This window comes from Carettochelys insculpta, chromosome 8 (assembly GCF_033958435.1).
Source record: "Carettochelys insculpta isolate YL-2023 chromosome 8, ASM3395843v1, whole genome shotgun sequence".
Taxonomy (NCBI): Eukaryota; Metazoa; Chordata; order Testudines; family Carettochelyidae; genus Carettochelys; species Carettochelys insculpta.
The window spans coordinates 3,623,221-3,641,305 of NC_134144.1; the positions used below are offsets into that span (position 1 = coordinate 3,623,221).

Genomic DNA, 18,085 nt, shown 5'->3' on the forward strand with positions numbered 1-18,085 from the left:
AAAATCTTCAACAATTAAGCACTTGTTAGAAAGTACTCTATGCAGTATGATGCAGGTATGTGTGAAGTTATCAATAGATATGTTAGGAAGTTAGTTAATGGAGCCGTTAATAAGATAAGTTTACCTATTCCAAAATTAATTGTGTAACACGCCAGCTTGATAAATATTCCTTCTTGGGTTTTAGATACAGATTTTTATCACCTTGTGCTGGGCTGATAGAGGGTAGGTAACTCTCTGTTGGAGATTATCTCAGAGGGGTAGCTGCGTTAGCCAGTAGCTTCACAAATAAGGGCCAATCCTATAGCATCTTAAAAACTAACAAATTTAATAGGTAATGAGCTTTCGTGGATAAGACCCACTTTCTCAGAATATTGACTAATAACAGGAATGCTTGTTATTAAATGTGTAAGCTTTCACAACGGTTGGTTTGTATCAATATATTTTTTATGATCAGCACTGCATAGAATGTGCTGTTCAGTCACCTATTTTCCTATTCCCCTTTTTCTTCCATGTCATTATTGCTGTCCTGTAGTTCGGTTTCTGATTTTCCAGTGATGGAACATGGTAATGAGTGTTATATAAATGGTAGAAATATAGAATTGATAATATAGATGCATAGCATTATTTAGGAACTCCCATATTAGAATTACTGTAGGATTTTCAAAAATGACCTATAATTCACACCCACAAAAATTTGTGCATATAGGTGGTGGAATGTAGTCTCTTACCTAACAGATTATTTGCATTACCAGGAAGTTTGGCAAATATAAATTCTTATTACGTAACCTGCACTTGACCACAAGTTCAGAATTTCTAAATTCCTATCCCATAACAATCCCAGGTTTCTTCATTGTTTTCTATCTAGAATTTAATTTTACTATTTAGGCACACTTCTAATAGCTCTTTATTGTCTTGTGTATTTTTTGCTTTGACTGATGTTGATGTATGCTTCTAATTAAATTTCATCTGCAAACTTCAGTGAAGAGCTATTTGTTCCTTCATTCGAATATTGTTGAGTAAGACTAGACACAATATTGATTTTTGCTTTAACCACACACAGAGAGAGAGAGAGAGAGCGCGCTCGATCACTGGCTATTGATCCATAAGTGTAGATGATCTTTTTGCTAGTTTTCAGTTTACTTCGCTGTTCTTGTCAATAAGCCAATTGATTTTCTTTTCAAGTAAAATTTTGTGAAATGGTATCTTGTGCTTTATGAAAATCCAAATATATTGCATCTTGCATGTTCAAGTAATGGCAGTCTTGCTCTTAAATCACATTTGTCTCTCGATCTATTCTTTATAATTTTTCGTCAATATATAATTTTTTTTCTAGGACTGGGTACTTAATGAGTCTTTTCAATATTAAACTTTTTTTCTTTGAAAGTTGTATTTTAGAAGTTTTAATTTTTGAGATAGCCTTAGTCTTAGTTTTCAGTATTCTTGTGATGTTTCATGATTTTTCAGAATTGTTTATTTGTGCTGTAATTATTGTGACTAATTCTCTTAATTAGGATTCATAAATCAGGTCTGTCTAAGGTGTATATGTTCATGCTTCCTCCTGTGTGTTTTTATTGGAAGTTTCTTTTGTTTGGTCATCATCTCTTACTAATTATGCAGACTTCATTAAGTTGAAATTGTGACTTTTTTTAAATGTGATAAATAAAAGCCTGGTTTTGCTGCTCTTCTGCAATGTCTTATATGGGGCGACTGTGGCTTAGGGTTCTATTTGCATGAACCAGGTGGCAGAATCAGGCTGTAAATTACTGCTGTATATGAAAAGAAAATGGCTATAAGCTGTTTAGGTTTTTTTTTTTAAGGGGGACAAAAATATTATGACTTTTTTTTTGTAGAATTACACGATGTCTTTTAAGAGCTCCTCATTAAGATGCAGTTTTCTTTTGCCACACATCAAAACTGTTTTATCAGTGAAACTGAAAATGATTATTTTAATATTTCTTGTCGGCACAGTATTGTACAGTGGCCTGCCCCAGGATGTCTCTCTAATTACCTTAGCCTTCTTTAATTAGCTTGATGTACCATTAATGCTTAAGAATTGCTTTTATTTTTCTCATGATGTATTCATAATTATATATCTTTTTCTTATCTTCAGATATTCTGTTTTTTGAACCATTTAACCCTAAGCTCTATACCTATCCCAATATACATCAATAGAGAATGTTAAAATGGTAGTTTGCATCAGGTGCAAACTGATGTAAAGTGGTGAATCTGAGCTTATAATTTGAGTTTATTCATCAGTCTGATACTGTAATTTAGCAATGAGTTAATTTTTGTTTTGTACTTAGTAGCGTGAAATTGAAGATAGTTACACATTTTTAAGACCAGCTTAAAAATGAACATTATGGAAGGTTACTCTTCCTTGCTAATGCATTCTTGATAGTGTACATGAAACACATCTATGCAACACATTTACATTGTTTACAGGTTTTCACGTTCTGAATTTCTGGGGTATATCTCTTTTAAAAGAATTGCTTCAAGAATATGAGAGGCTTGTTTTGGGAGTGGTAATACACATTATTTCAAGCTTGGCTTTTATGTTTAGAGAGATGTTAGCATTGAGCCTTGAGAGGTAAAATGTTCCTGAAATTTTTAGTGTTACTTACTGTCTAATTGTTAAGGTGCTGTTAGACAAATTCAAGCAGGGCCTGGAAATAAAACATCACTTGAATAAAGTCTTTCAGTGTGATTTAATTATCCCAAGGTACAAGGCTTTGGTGTGTTTGACTTTTTTTTAAAGCTTGTTGAGTTATATATCTAGTAGGATAAGTTTTGGGATACTTGTATGACTGTGCACAAGATCTGGCCTCTTACACTAGTTTTGCTGCTTCTCACTCTTACCTTTTTACTTTTCTAATTAACTGCATATTAGCCACTGCTGCTAATATTCACTGCCAAAGTCTTAATGAAGCGATGAGGTTATGCCTTTGAATGCACTACATCCTGAGCTATTTGAACACAGACACAAAGTCATAGCTGGATCAGGAGAAGATTGACCCTAGTTAATAATTTGTACCATATGTGTTAGTCCCTCTTACTGTGTCAGGTTGAAGGAATCTAGGGGAGCTGTTAAAATCTTGAAAAGCTAATTGAAAGTTACATTGATTTTGTATTGCTGCAGTAGATATAATTACGAAGAGAGGCTGTCACTCACTATCAGTTTTACAGAATACATTTTTTCAGATGCATTTACATTAAGAAATGTTAATCAGCTTAATGGGTAGTGAATAAAGTCTTAGTCCTATTTACACTGACAGATTTTAGGAAGAGGCAATCTTCACTCTGTGGCCCCAAGGGTTCCTCGGTTGGAAGTCATATGCTGGAGCGATGCAGATCCAGAGTGCTATGCAGAGCAAGGGAGCAGGTCCTCTGGCTTCTGTAATTACTTCGATTTCTGTAATGTACAGCTGTGACCTTTCGGTAAAATGCTTATGGCTACAGCACAGCATCTGAAGTGACATGCAGCCTTGATTATCCATTAGCTAGGCTAGTCAACGGTGGACAGTATCAGCCTGTTTAAATTGGCTGATACTCAGCCCAGCAACACTGGGCATTAACCCTTAGTCTCTAGTTAGTCACAGATATTAGTATTTTTCCTTTTCTTAACAAACACACGAGTGACCCAATTATTTTTGTGCACATCTAGCCCAGAGTACTAAAATCCCATGTCTTCCATTTGTGTTAAAGTTTCTGTTTGCATCATGTGAAGGTACTTTTTAGTGTAACATTCTTATTTTCATGGAAATAAAGCATGTGGAATGTTTATTTGACCAGTATTCATGAGTTGCTAATTGTTATGGCACAACATTTGAGCTTTGTATCTCAATTTAGTCTTAAATGGAGGGTAAGAATGTAGCTAATATGACAGGATAAATATCATGGTTTTGATGTGGTAGTCCATAAAATATTTGTTAAAACTCAACATGGAAGGGGAATTAGCTAGCTAATATTTGACCCTTTTTAGGTGATAGGCTGTTTTTAATACTACTTTGTTTCTGTGCAGGATTAATTGAAAAATATTTAATATTTGGTTTCATTTATAGAAAATAGAGAATGGGTTTGTTTGGGTGTTGTAAAAACATTGTCTTCTCTTGTTAACTTGATTTAGAGAACAGGCTTTTTGAATACTGCTTTTTGTGTCATGTATTCTGTCCTCTTCATTCCCTATTTACATATTTAAATATAAGTAACAGAGAGGTAGCCACCTTAGTCTGTACTCCAACAAAACAAAATAGCAGGAAGTGTAGTACGTTGATTGTAATGGGTTTTTCACTGTCAGTCCCTTGGTTATGATGTCCCTCTGGATCTGAGCAAATCTATCATTTTGTTAGTCTTCAAAGTGCTACATTTCTGCTAATTAAATATAAGATATAGTGAATGACTCCTGGAGTTGTAGCAAATTACAGTATATCCCCCTACTGAGATTTTAAAGCAAGTGTTCAAAATACACTGTGTGTGAAGGACTTTAGTAACATTCTCAGGAGACATCTTTTCCATTTTCCTGGCCTGGTGATATATTGTGGCATTTTTAAATATTCCAGAGTCCGTCAGAAATGTTTAGGTTCCTGAATCACTTTGGTGCTTTTGTAAAAGTTTATCCCCAAATGATTGGATTATGTTATAATTTATTTACTGAGGTTAGTCTGGAGCAATTAAGAAAGAAACTACCTACCACCAAGTGAATGTAATTTGCATAACTAGTTTTGTTTATATGGATATAAAATGTTTTTCTATCAGCAGAACTTCTTGGATAAATAATCAAAAAGTGTGGGGAAAAAATAAAGCCCCTTGTAATTTAGGAAGTGGCACTAGGGAGCAGTGTAAGAGTATCCATGGATTGTTTTTATGCCACTTCCCCTCCTCCCAGTTACTGTTGAGAATACAGGCATAATAAAACTAACACACTGGTTTAAGAGATCATTTAGACCTACAATAAGACACACTCCATAAACTATGTGGATTTTATTGGATCAGCAGTATACAGAAATAGAAATTAAAAAGGGGGGAAGTAATTCCTTGAAAAAATGAAGGGGAAAGGAATAGAAAGATTAAATAGCATAGAAAACTGGAATCTCTCTGAATTTCTGCTGCTCATTAAAAACAAAAAGAAAAAGGTCAAGATCCAGCAAATGACTGATTTGCTATTATATCATTAAAAGAATTTAAATATGACATTTCCCATATGCCTGTTGGAGTGCTGAGCATCTGCCCTAATTTTTCCATTGTGAAGACTTCATTCTGGAGGGTCCTGTGTTGAATTCACTGTAGTACTATGTTGGACTATCTTCATAATCAATTATTTCTATTCATAAACAGGCCAGAGTGACTATAGGACCATTCTATGTATTGTGCAGGACAATGGCCTACCATCTAAATTTTATGGTGCATTGAAATTACCTAGAACTAGTTTAGAAAAAAAATCAGAGCACTTTGCCAGTTAGATAGGAAAGAGTATGCTCAGTATAATATACTTGTTATGTAATTTTATATTAAATTCAATATAAATATCTACTGGAATGTGTTTTCAGCATATGCTGTTCCTACCTTTGGAGTTTGCATGATACTGCAGGAGTGTATGATGATACTGAATTGCAGAATTAATTGAAGGAAAGCGGGAGACTTTGGAGAAAAGGTAAAAGTGGAAAGGTCTGGCAAGTTGAAAAGCTTGAGAATTAGTTTGGGTGTTAGTTGCTTGTAGGAGATTAACTTGTAGGAGATACTATTAACTTTCTTCTGTAAATGTAGTGGAGATAACTTACTGTGTGTGGGAGGTGGTAGTGGTGATTTTTATAGTTGGGAGATAGTTGTAGAGTTGATTTTATAGTTCCATTAACTCTCGGCAACAAGCAGGCACTCTCAGGAGTTATACTTGAGCTGAAGGGTGCTGGGAACTGAGCTGGAGCTACATCCCAATATACCCCTATGGCATGGCCCCCTGTTGGCTTTCTTTCCAGCCAGCAACTGAGCCTGCTGTGCTCCTCGGTGGCAAAGGTCAGCTCAGCAGGGGGCCTGAATACAGGGCAATTAGTTGCTTTGTTGAAATAAATCTGGATGCCTTCCTGGCTCCCAAAATAGGGGGCTGTTGCGGCCAAAATGATGTGGATAGTTACCCTACCCCTCGCTAAGTCCTTCCACACTTTGAGCTTCAATGAGCCAGCAGCCCAGATGCACGTGGCATGGACATGCAGGGGCCTGGGGTGTTTCTGGGGCAGTCTTAGTACTTGCACTGTGTCAGAGTTGGGTGCAGCCTCGCTGCTGAGTCTCTGCCATGGGGGGTAGGGGACGGAAAGCTGCAGAATGATCTACCACCTTTGTGGAGCCAGTAACCTGTGAACCCTACTGCCATGCTGGAACTGCCACAATTATTTGACAAAATTTGCCCAATTTAAAACAGTTAATGAAGTAATATAATACAACTTAAATGTAATATTAATCATGATTAATTGACAGCTGCGTGCCTGGGTGAAGTGGCTTTTAGCATGCTGTAGGCAGCTAGGCAAGCTAAAAACCTTCTCCCTCCCTTCTCCCAGTGGTGCAGCTGTCAGGGAGAAGCAGACTGGTGGGCTGGCCAGTGTCCTAGTCCCACAAACTTGAGGGGAGCTGGGAGCTAAGCAACAGCCTGGTTGCTGGCTGTCCTGCACTGGCGGATCCGGGAAACTGACCAGCCAAGAGCTGGTCAGCTTCCTGAGTCCCGCAAGCCATGGGGACACAGGAACCAAGCTGCCCCCTGGTTCCTTGCTTTCCGCCACTCTGGGAGCCAGGAAACTGACCCATTTCCCAACTCCTGCAAGCCCAGGGGAGCTGAGAACCAGGTGGTAGCCTGGTTCCCTCTCCCCACCGACCTTGCACGAAAATTCGAGTTAGGTTGTGGTTGCAAGAACACAATCCCTGTGTAACTTGAGGGTTTACTGCATCCTAAAAAATTTAAACATACTTTATTGTTTAACAGCATGATTATTTGCGTGTTTAATCACAGTAATTTATTTTGTATTTAATTTAAATGATTGTCATTAATTATAAATAGGCCGTTAAGCAATTAATATTTATTGTGATTAACTGCAGAAATAAAATCAGTAAATTTTGCTGCCAAGTATAAAGTCAAGCAGACGAAGTGGCAGAGTTTAATGGGTAATGACTGGGGACCAGAATTTTTTTTGTTGACTGCAGTAGCTCCTTCTGCAGGTCAGGCAGAATATCATCTTAATTTGTTTGTATGACTAGTTCAGTTCAAAAACGATTTTATTTAAAGTTAAGAAACTTACTGGGATTTGTAAAAGAGTAAAAGGTTTTTCACTTATTCCAATTGCTAATTTAAAAAAAAAAAAAGCCTGAGAGGATGAGATCTACTAATCCTAAAATTTTGAGGTATATAGTCATCAGAACCCATCAGTGCAGTGCCCTGACTACAGATATCTCCTTTCTTACATCACTTTTAAATGTAAAATCTGTTTTGTCAACTTCTTTCTAATCTACTTAGCACATTTCAGATATTCTGCTTTAATAATAATATATACAATCTAGCTTTGGTGGAGTTTTAATTGAATTGAAATTCCAGACATCACACACAAAAAAATCATCTAAGAAATAAGAAATTGATCATTCTCAATTTTAACATAAAGAATCTAAAGGCTTAAAAATATATTAACAAGAGTTGATTTTGGACAGGAAAAAGAAGCACACCCCACTTTGTGTAAAGCTATGTTTATTTATAAATCAGTGTGTTTCAATGGTTACTAACCAATGAGAACTAACTTTCTTTAGGAAAACAAAGTACAGTGAAAAACATTATTAAAATCAATTATTTTAAATCAAGGTTTCCTTTTTGTCCGATCTAAAATATTATAAAAATTGGTGATTTAAATTGTGGCAATTTAAGAAAATCTACCTTGAGATATATATAGTATTGCTGGTATTGTGACATTGTCTGTTTTGATCTAAGTAATATTCCAGCCACAATTTGCCACAAGATTTTGCATGGTTGAGAATTAGGGAAATTTTCAGGGAGAGAACTTGGCAGATGAGTGGAACAAAACAGTTTGGTATCCGTTTGGAATCCCTATGTAAATTGCAAGTTAAAAGTATTTTTAGATCTTCTGGTTTGAACGGTACTATGATGCTTTTTACTTATTTTGAGCTTCGTTAAAGCTGAGATTGATAGCATCTACTCCTCCTCTTTGCATAGTTTTTACACCACTTTGAGCCACTTGTTCAGTCAGAAGTGAAGCTTTTGTATTGGCACTGTCGCATATACCACTTTTTAGTAAGGCAGTTACCAGCAGTATGGGTCTTGGAAATGCCAAGCATAATGAGATAGAACTAAACTTTTCAATGTATTACAAAAGCTGTTCACGGTAAAATGCAATTGCCACCCATTTTGTGCAGCATAGAAGTCTGACAGCTAACAAAGATAATACAGGAGAATCCATTTGATTGGCAGTCTGAAGGCAGGCATATTTGGAATAATCATGTAAAAGATTTCATACAGGGCATGTCAGTGAATCAATAGATAAATGAGACACTGTCTGTTATCTGCCAGTAGGTAGTTAATTGGTGTGAAGTAGAAGCTGGTGTGCATCTCATTTTGCTTTTAGTTCATGACATGCAGCTTTGCTATTCTTACTCTTTTTAGTGAAAGTTTCCATACATGTCATATTTAAGGTATTGTTTAAAGCATCAATTTCTGCATCACTGGAGGAGAAAACAAACTTTTCCAAAAGTTACTATATAAGAACAACACAATCTGAGATCCAAACTAATTCTCCATACTTGTAGGGAGATGCTGCGGTAACTTGACTACCTTTGTGTCCCTTGAGATATTTTAATGATGACCATAGTTTATTTTTACAAATATCTTCTATTTGGGATAATCATTTAGGTCTGGTCCTGAAAGGACCTAAGCTCTTGCTTGTGGGGCTTTTCCCCCTCGCTTACTGGAGTAGTGCAGGCCCTGTGTGGGAATATATTATTATGTATTTTTGTAGGCACAAGACCTTAATTGGGGTTTTTTATTTAAATTCTTCTTTGTTTTCCATTCAGTCTACTTTGGGTCAGGAAGATATTTGCTTTGCTTTGGAGATTTAGAGAGACAGGCCCCTCGCCAATCCTTAAAACAGAAGAAGTAGTGCTGCCTATGCAGAATGATCTTGTCAGTGAGCCTTTTGTCCGCCAGGTGGTGCTCCTGTTACACAGACAGATAAAAATATGCAAAACCAATTTCCTCAGCTTCACCTTTTGGACAAAAGCAAGAACAATGTTTTCAGTTTTAGTCTTGGGAAACAGTCATGTTCTTTGAAATAAACTATTAATGTAACTAGATGTAAAGCACATGTGATGGCCAAGCTGAAGGCTGGGTGCTAGTTTGTTTATTGAGAACTGGCATACTATTGCAGTCTCACAGCTGAACATGCTGCTTTGGAATCATTTGTGCTTTCTGTCTGTGCTCCAGAATAGGAGGGAAAATATCCGATACGCACTCATAATTGGAGCGTGAATGTGAGAGTTCTTCTGACTCAGATTCTAAAACTGGGTGCCCTAATTTGTCTTGTTGAACCATAGATGATATATTGCATTTGGGTGATCATTCTGTCTCCTAGGAGGAAGAGACTTGGCTACCTTTGTACACCAGTGCCCTTTTGCCAGCCAGTCAGTCAGGCAATGGTATTAGTTACAAAGAGATCAGCTTGCTGTTCTTATCATTTGAAGTCAAGGTTCTTGGAAAATAATTTAGGGAGCTTTGTAAGGATTTGTCACAGGGAAGAGAATAGAAAGTAGAGCTATTATTGTAGAGCAGACATAATGAGACAAGTTCATACTTCAGAAGTTAGCAAGTTTCCACTTGTGTTAATACTGTGTTTGCTTTCAGCAGTTTTAGTATCTTAGACCTCAACATTGCTGCCAGTGTTCATTGTCACTTCTTAAACACACAAGATACTGCTTCCTCAGAGCCTTCCTGAGAGCGTTGTTTCTGCGTTGCTGCTCAATGCATGGATTCTCTTCCTCTTAAAAAAAAAAAAAAAAAAAAAAAAAAAAAGTCTAAAAATACCTTCCAGCTTTGAAAATGATTTAAACTTCTAAGTTTTAAAAAATTAAGTTTATAGGTGGCTGAAAGGAACATTATAGGCAGAGAACAGAAAAAAATTGGCAGAATTTTTTTGTAGCTTAAGCCATCATTCAGTCTAAAGTGGAGCTTTTGTACTCCCACTGTTGCAAATACCACTTCTGTAGTAAGACAGTTGCCAGCAATATTATTTGAGGTCGTTACCCAGTTCCAGTTGAATAGGCACTCGCCAAGAGTTGTAGTCCATTGGTGATGCACCTTTTTTTTTAAAGAGGTAATGTGATAAGTCATTCAGCTACAGATCAGCATCTGTATTTGCTTGCGTCATTTATGCTACTTCATATAGCAGTTATAGTTGCTTATATCTTATGCATAATAGTTAATCCTGTGGAAATGTATGTTTGCTTTCAAACTATGCACTGACATAGCCAAATATAGGCAATTTATAACCTGTGATGATCAATAAGAACTGTCTAGACATTAATTGAAATCTGAGGTTTCACAGCTGTTTCAGTGAAAAGAAAAATTCTGAAGACAAGACACACTTTCACTCTCACGTGCTCCATTTTTATGTAGAAAAACTGTCCAGATAAATATTTGGTATTTATCTTGTCCTTAATCATCCTGTTCAGTTGTTCGATCACTAAAGGAATCTAGAATCTCTTTTGTGCTTGTCATTTTGTAAATGTGCCATTCTTGCTGAACCTTAGTCTTGTAAAAATGTCTAAATTTTCCCATTAGGTGCTTAAAAAGTAATAAAACTAAAGCCATTAGCTTTCACTCATCAGATGTGTATCAAGAAAAATATTCTTTGGTGCAATAAATCTGATCAAGTGTTCGACATTTATATCATTTGAATTCATTCTCTGGAAATGGGCCTTCGAAGGTAAATTGCATTAAGCAGGGCAGTTTAAATTTTTAATACAATCTTATTGTAACTGTTAGCAAATGATTAAAGTGCAAGGGGGCTTTAAATGTTTTTTAAGATTTATTCTGAATGCTATTTGATGCTTCTGCTTGGCCAGGCTACTGATTTTGTGATAACTAAAAGCATATAAATTCCATCCTTCACTCCCCCCTGCCAGCCACCCTCCATCATACTTAGTCATTATTATGCATTCTGTAGCTTTTTATCTACGTTCTTATTTGTGGAGAATATTTTGGAAAGAGGGATTCATTTCACCATTGACTGTAGCAGCAATCTTATTCATAGGATTAAGTATTAAAGTAGCAAATGTTTTTAATGTTTTTTTCCCCTTAATGGAAAATTAGTATGTCTGCAGTAGGTTTTGTCTCATGAGGTCAGCCCCAGCTCGTCAATTAAATTTGTGTGTTAGTGGATTGGTGTGAGGAATAATTTGTGTCCTTTTTTAGAAAAGGAAAACAAAACTGTCATTTTATTTTATCCTGGTGAAAGTGGACTGTACTTACATAACCATCTACTGCAGATCAGGCAACATTCCTGTGCATCTTTTGGACAGTGCTGTGATTATGCTCACGTTTAATTTTTTAACAATTTGTTTCATATTCAAGGCAGTTTTATGCAATTGCCCATTAGTTTCAGGAAGGAGAATTGGACATTGGAGGATCATAGATTGCCAGATAGTGTGCTTATGGAGTTAGAACAGCTGTCCTAAAGTTCAAGGTATTTTAACACTAAAGGGTTCTCCATTCTGTTATTTCATATGGTGAAGCGGAATTGGATGGTATTTACAAAAATCAAAAGGAATCGGATTTTTCATTGTATTTTTCCTCCGGGGGCTTTAAGCATGCAAAGTGAACCTTATCTTGCCTTTACTTAAGGGTTCTGATGAAAAGAGTTAACTCTGGTCAGTACAGTTTGAATTTCTCTAGTCCAGCAACCTCTGGACCTGACTGGTACCAAACTAGAGAATTTCCTGAACCATGGAAGGTCAATATTCTCTAACAACATTACCAACACTTCCACATCTTACTGGTCTCTTAGAAGACATTTAGGAGTAAATTACAGCTAAATAACAGCACAGAACACTGAGAGCCAGGACTGGTGGCTGTAAATAAATTTAGGAAGCCGCAGGAAACTTGGCCACACCCATGATAAGTGGACATCTGGTTAAATAAAATCATGCTGGACCATGGGTATTGCTGAACCAGAAAGCGCTGGACTAGAGAGTTGCAACCTGTAGTATAAAAACATGGGGAACGTCAATTTAATTTGGTTTATAGAGGAAAAGTGATAGCAGACTAAATATATAAAGTGAGGCAATGGTTAAAGTTTGTATTTCTTAAATGAGCGAAATAGTATGCTTTTTAGACATAGGATCCATACTTCTCTGTGTGTTTGTACATCTAGCCCCATGGTGTGTTGATCCAGACTGAAACCTTTGGGCAAAACTGGAATGTAAATTATGTAGTGTCTTTAAAATTCCATTTTAATTATGTGCATTACATTCATGATCATGTAAATCCCACTTTAAAATGAAATAAACTTTTTAAGACCTCTAAAACTGCACGTTGCAACACATGACCATAAAATCAATTCCTTAATTTAAATGGAAGAGGAGTTGGATTAAATGACTTTATCAGTTATATGGAGCTGCAACGGATTAAAAATTCAAAATCAATGGGCTTTCATTGTTTAAATAATTAACATCTGGGTGTGATTAGTAACAAACATGACATCTTGATCAGTAATGAACTCAGTATTCTAAATCTAAATACAATAATATTTAGATCACTTAGATGCTCACTCTCACTTGGGTTGATAAATCCTTTGAATAGTACATGTTAAAAATGATCTGCAAAATTGGCTGCGTCAATGCTAGTTCAGTTTTCATTTCATTTTGGGATACATAATATTTTACTAATATATCACTCCCTCTTGACCCCGTGTGCATTTGTGGTTCACAATTTTTCCTTAATTTTAATGAATGGTGTTCTTCCAGGATTGAATGCTCATAAGGGTTTTTTGTTTTAAGGTTTTAATTTAGAGTTTAGTGTTTGACATATTGTGTAACCCATCATTGGTCAGGGTTGTTCAGAAATAAGGTTTAAAATAAGCATGATAACTAAGCTACATAGAGCTTTGGTAACAATTTTTAACAGGCCAAATTTAATATTTTTTTTAAAAAGACAGAACTATAATAAAAAGTTACTAGGTAAGAGACGCAGGTAAGGTGTACCTTTAATGCACAAAACCCTCTTTGATCAAAATATCCTGTCATTTAATCACAGTTTATAACTGTATGATAAATTTGGCATGACTGGCAACCTCTCTATTCTAAATTCATGACTGGAATAGTAGGGGGGATGCAGATTAGGTCTGAGGTTTGTTGACAGAACTGATGGGTAGAAGACAAGGACAGATTTCGTAGACCTGTTTGCAGTATGCTTTGCTGTGGATAGTTCCCTGTGTAACAAAAGTTTTACTAATCAGGGCTCTTAAGTGTTTCCCAGCTTTTTGTATTACTTAAAATCAAGCTATCAAAACAAAAAAGCAGTCCAGTAGCACTTTAAAGACTAACAAAATAATTTATTAGATGATGAGCTTTTGTGGGACAGACCCACTTCTTCAGACCACAGCTACACCAGAACATACTCAATATTTAAGGCACAGAGAACCAAAAATAGTAATCAAGGTTGACAAATCAGAAAAAAATTATCAAGGTGAGCAAATCAGAGAGTAGAGGAGCAGGGGATGTCAAGAATTAGATTAAGCCATGTATGCAAAAGAGCCCCTATAATGACCCAGAAAATTTCTGTCCTGGTTCAAACCATGTGTTAATGTGTCAAATTTGAATATGAAAGAGAGTTCAGGAGCCTCTCTTTCCAGAATGTTGTGAAAACTCCTCTTCAGTAAGACACAAACTTTTAAGTCATTAACAGAATGGCTCACTCCATTAAAATGCTGGCTGACAGGTTTGTGGATCAGGAGTGGTTTTATGTCTGTTCTGTGCCCATTAACTCTTTGTCTAAGAGCGTTTGAAGTCTGTCCAGTATACAAAGCATCTGGGCATTGTTGGCACATGATGGCATATATGATGTTAGTTGATGAACATGAGAATGTCCCTGTGATTCTGTGAATAACCTGGTTAGGTCCAGTGATGGTATCTCCAGAATAGATATGTGGACAAAGCTGGCAGTGGGCTTTGTTGCAAGGAAAAGTTCCAGGACTGGTGTTCTTGTGGTATAGACTGTGGTTGTAGGTGAGAATTCTCAAAAGGCTGGGAGTTTGTCTGTAGGAGAGAACAGGCCTGTCACCTAGGGCCTTCTGGAGTGTGGCATCCTGATTAAGGAAAGGTTGTAGGTCTTTAATGTGTTGCAGTGGTTTGAGTTGGGGGCTCTAAGTAATGACCAGTCATGGTCTGTTCTTGGCTTCTTTGAGCCTATCTTAGAGTAGCTGGTCTCTGGGTATTTGTCTGCACCTGTCAATTTGTTTTTTTTATTTCTCCTGGTGGGTAATTTAGGTTTATGAATATTTAGTAAAGATCTTGTAGTTTTTGGTCTCTGTCAGTAGGATCAGAGTAAATGCGATTGTACCTAAGGGCTTGACTGTAAACAATGGATCTAGTTATGTGTGCAGGATGGAAGCTAGAAGTGTGTAGGTAAGTATAGTGTGTAGGTAAGTATAACACGGCTTTCTCTCTGTTACTGTTAAAATCAAGGTAGTGACTTGAGACCAGCAGAATACTCCAGCGATTATAGTAAGGCAAACACTATTTCTCACTAGAAGTAGGAAAAAACTTACTTTAAAAATTCCGAGTTTGTCACTGGGAGCCAAGACTGGTGGCAATAACACACTTTTTGGGACCACCAGAAACTTGGCCACACCCATAAGTGGTTGTCTAGCTAATTAAATCATGCCAGATTATGTATGGATGTTGCCAGAAGAGAGCAAGACAGACTAGAGAGGTTCAACCTGCATTATCATTTTAAAGAAATTTAGACAAAGAAGGCTCTGAAGATGCTTTCTTCCAAAGTGAGGCAAATGAAATAAATGTGACAAGGCATAAACTTCCCTTTGTGCTCCTTTTGAATTAAGTTACATGCAGGTAATGGATGTCTCAGAATGGTGCTTATGTACAGTCAGCAGTCCTGTCAGGGATTTGCTGAACTGTGTAAACATTGCTAAAGCTGTGTTTAAAAGCACAATATTCTACTGTCCAGCAGCTCCTACATTACACCCTTCAGAATTTTGCTACTTACTGAAATAGGATGCCAGCTAGTAAAATATTTACCAATACCATTGTTCCTCAAATGGATTCAATTTTTCACTTTTGAAAAGGTTACTAGTGTGTGTTTCTAAGACTTTTCATATTACACTGTGATAGGTTACAAAATGAAACATTTTGACGAGATTTAATTTTTATATCTCTATTCCTCACTTTCCATTAAACTTGTGCAGGAGCTTTTTCTTTTTCGTCTTCTTCTTTTAACTGAAACAGTCTCACTCAAGAAGAAGATGGCAGCTTTCCACATTGTTCCCCTCATGTAATAGAAGATGGTAGCTGAACATCTCATTTTACAAATGGATTCAAGTGCAAAGATTTTCACCTTAAGCACAATGTCAGAAACCTTTCTGTCTTGGCAAACTTGTTCTGCTCACATGATGCCTTGATGAGTTGAATAGAAAGCATGGGCTCATTCTTTTTCTCATTTGTCATTAAGACGAATTTAGAGGGAGTTTATTGGAATATTCACCTGTTGTCATGGGAGATGATGTTTTTTGTCAGCTTTAAGGTAAAATGTGATGAAGTGTTGATTGTATTGTAGTGGGACAGGTTTAGTTTGGTGGTGCTGAGGTATTTTTAATACAAAGCCATGTGTAACCAGATTTCAATGCCTGGTAAAGTATGAATTTGCCATAGTCACCTCTTTTACAGCAAGGTACTAAAATCTGTATTTTGACTGGCATATCAATGAAAATGTAATGCCTGACTAAAACACTTTTTTTTTCTTTTTTCTTTTTTCTTTTTTTTTTTTTTTTAAATTGTAAGTGCATGAAAAACCAGCCACGGAGAATTGCAGCTGATTACAGATGTGGCTGGAGAACTCGTTAGTAGTAAAGATGGTGCTGAAACAGTGTGTTACAATACAGAATTCACCTAGTTTGAAAGGGATTCCTCAATCGAGTATGAATTACCCAAACAGAAGTGTCTGGTATATGAGCACTATAAAATAACACATTTAGGAGCAAGAGAGAATTGTTCTTCCTAAGAATGATAAAATTTAGGGACACATCCTAAGGCACCTGGTTGCTGTCAAGAATACATATTGCTAATGTGTAACTATTAATAAAGTTGGTGCTCTGTCTTGTAAAAGTTATTACGTGCAATGCAAGCTCTTTGTGAATTAGAAATACAATAGCAGGCGCTAAAGGAGCATCGTTTCAAAGCTTCCCAATTGATTTTGACTTAAATTATTTAAGAACATCATGAGTTGTGTGTGTAAATTGGAGGAAGGATGATCTGGTTTGCATGTGATATTTTATTAATAGAATAGATAAGGAATTTTCATTTCTAACTTACTAGAAATGTGGATTACTAGTGATTTAAAGTTGTTAGCATGTGAAAGATTGATGTCAACAATATATATAATAAATAGCTGGTCTCAACTTTGTAAGTAGATCAGAGACATTCATAAACACAAACTAACACAACTAGTAGTATGAAAAGCAAGTAGATGAGCTCCTCTCTGTTTTAGATGTGGCTGTTGGAACAGGGTGAAGGAACCTCAAGTTGATGCCATGGTGAAGCTTCCTTGCCTTGTTTGTACTTAAACAGAGGACTTTTAGTCCCCAAGGTTATTGCTCAAACATCCTTTACACATTCACTGAATGCACTGTGAAGAATTCATGTATAAATGCTAGGCCAGCTTTCCTACCCCTGCACGTAAACTTAGGCCAGGAAAAAACACAACAGCACCTGAAAACAACAAACCAACCAAAGTATGGAAAAAGAAGCACCACGCATTTCTAGCAGTTCTTGATCTGCACCAGGAAAGGTAAAATAATGCATGAAAAATAAATAATTTTATCAGGAAGGTTAGAAGAAAGGAACGAAAGAGTTAAAAAATAGTCCCTTTTTACAGAAAATGCAACAGCTTTCCTGAAAACAGGCCAGAAACTGAAGGTTTGAGTAACTTCTATTATTTTTGGAAAATTAGAAATCCTTTCCTTGGGTTTATGATGTGAACAGTACAATAAAACTTGCTTTTGTTCACAATTAAGTATGGCAGGAGGAGTTCATAATCCAGAGTCTTAGTCACAGAAGACCAAATGATCAGATCCCAGTATATTAATCTGAAAAGTTTGAACCACTTTTTAAGTTTTTTAATTGGAGAAATTTTAAAATTAATGCATTAAAACATCAAATGTACATAGTATCGGAGGGGTAGCCATGTTAGTCTGGATCTGTAACAGCAATGAAGGGTCCTGTGGCACCTTATAGACTAACAGAAAAGTTTTGAGCATGAGCTTTCGTGAGCACAGACTCACTTCATCAGATCCTGGTCTTGGAAGTCTGCAGGGCCAGGTATAAATAAGCCAGAGCAAGGGTGGGGATAACAAGGTTAGCTCAGTCAGCAAGGGTGAGGCTTACTACCAGCAGCTGATCTGGAGGTGTGAACACCAAGGGAGGGGAAGCTGCTTCTGTATTTAGCCAGCCATTCGCAGTCTTTGTTTAAGCCTGAGCTGAGGGCGTTGAATTTGCAGATGAATTGTAGCTGAGAAATTTCTCTTTGGAGTCTGGTCCTGAAATTTCTTTGCTGTAGGATAGCTACTTTTAAGTCTGATACTGTGTGGTCTGGGAGATTGAAGTTCTCTCCTACGGGTTTTTGTATATTGCCATTTCTAATATCTGATTTGTGTGTGTAAAAGAACAGCTCTGTCTTTGAAAAACTTTTTGTTCTTCCTCGAGTGTCCCCATGGGTGCTCCACGATAGGTGTCGGGCTCGCCCCGGCACCGCAGGTCAGATTTTTTCAGCAGTTTCTGCTGGACCGTGCATGCGCCGGCGCCCGCCGCTCCTGTGCGCGAT

General features: G+C 36.8%; 1 protein-coding gene across 6 annotated transcripts in view; it reads left to right on the forward strand.

Moving 5' to 3' along the window:
• The window catches only part of AGAP1 (ArfGAP with GTPase domain, ankyrin repeat and PH domain 1), a 507,914-nt gene that overhangs the window by 199,351 nt on the left and 290,478 nt on the right, over nucleotides 1-18,085 (forward strand). The window lies entirely within an intron of this gene.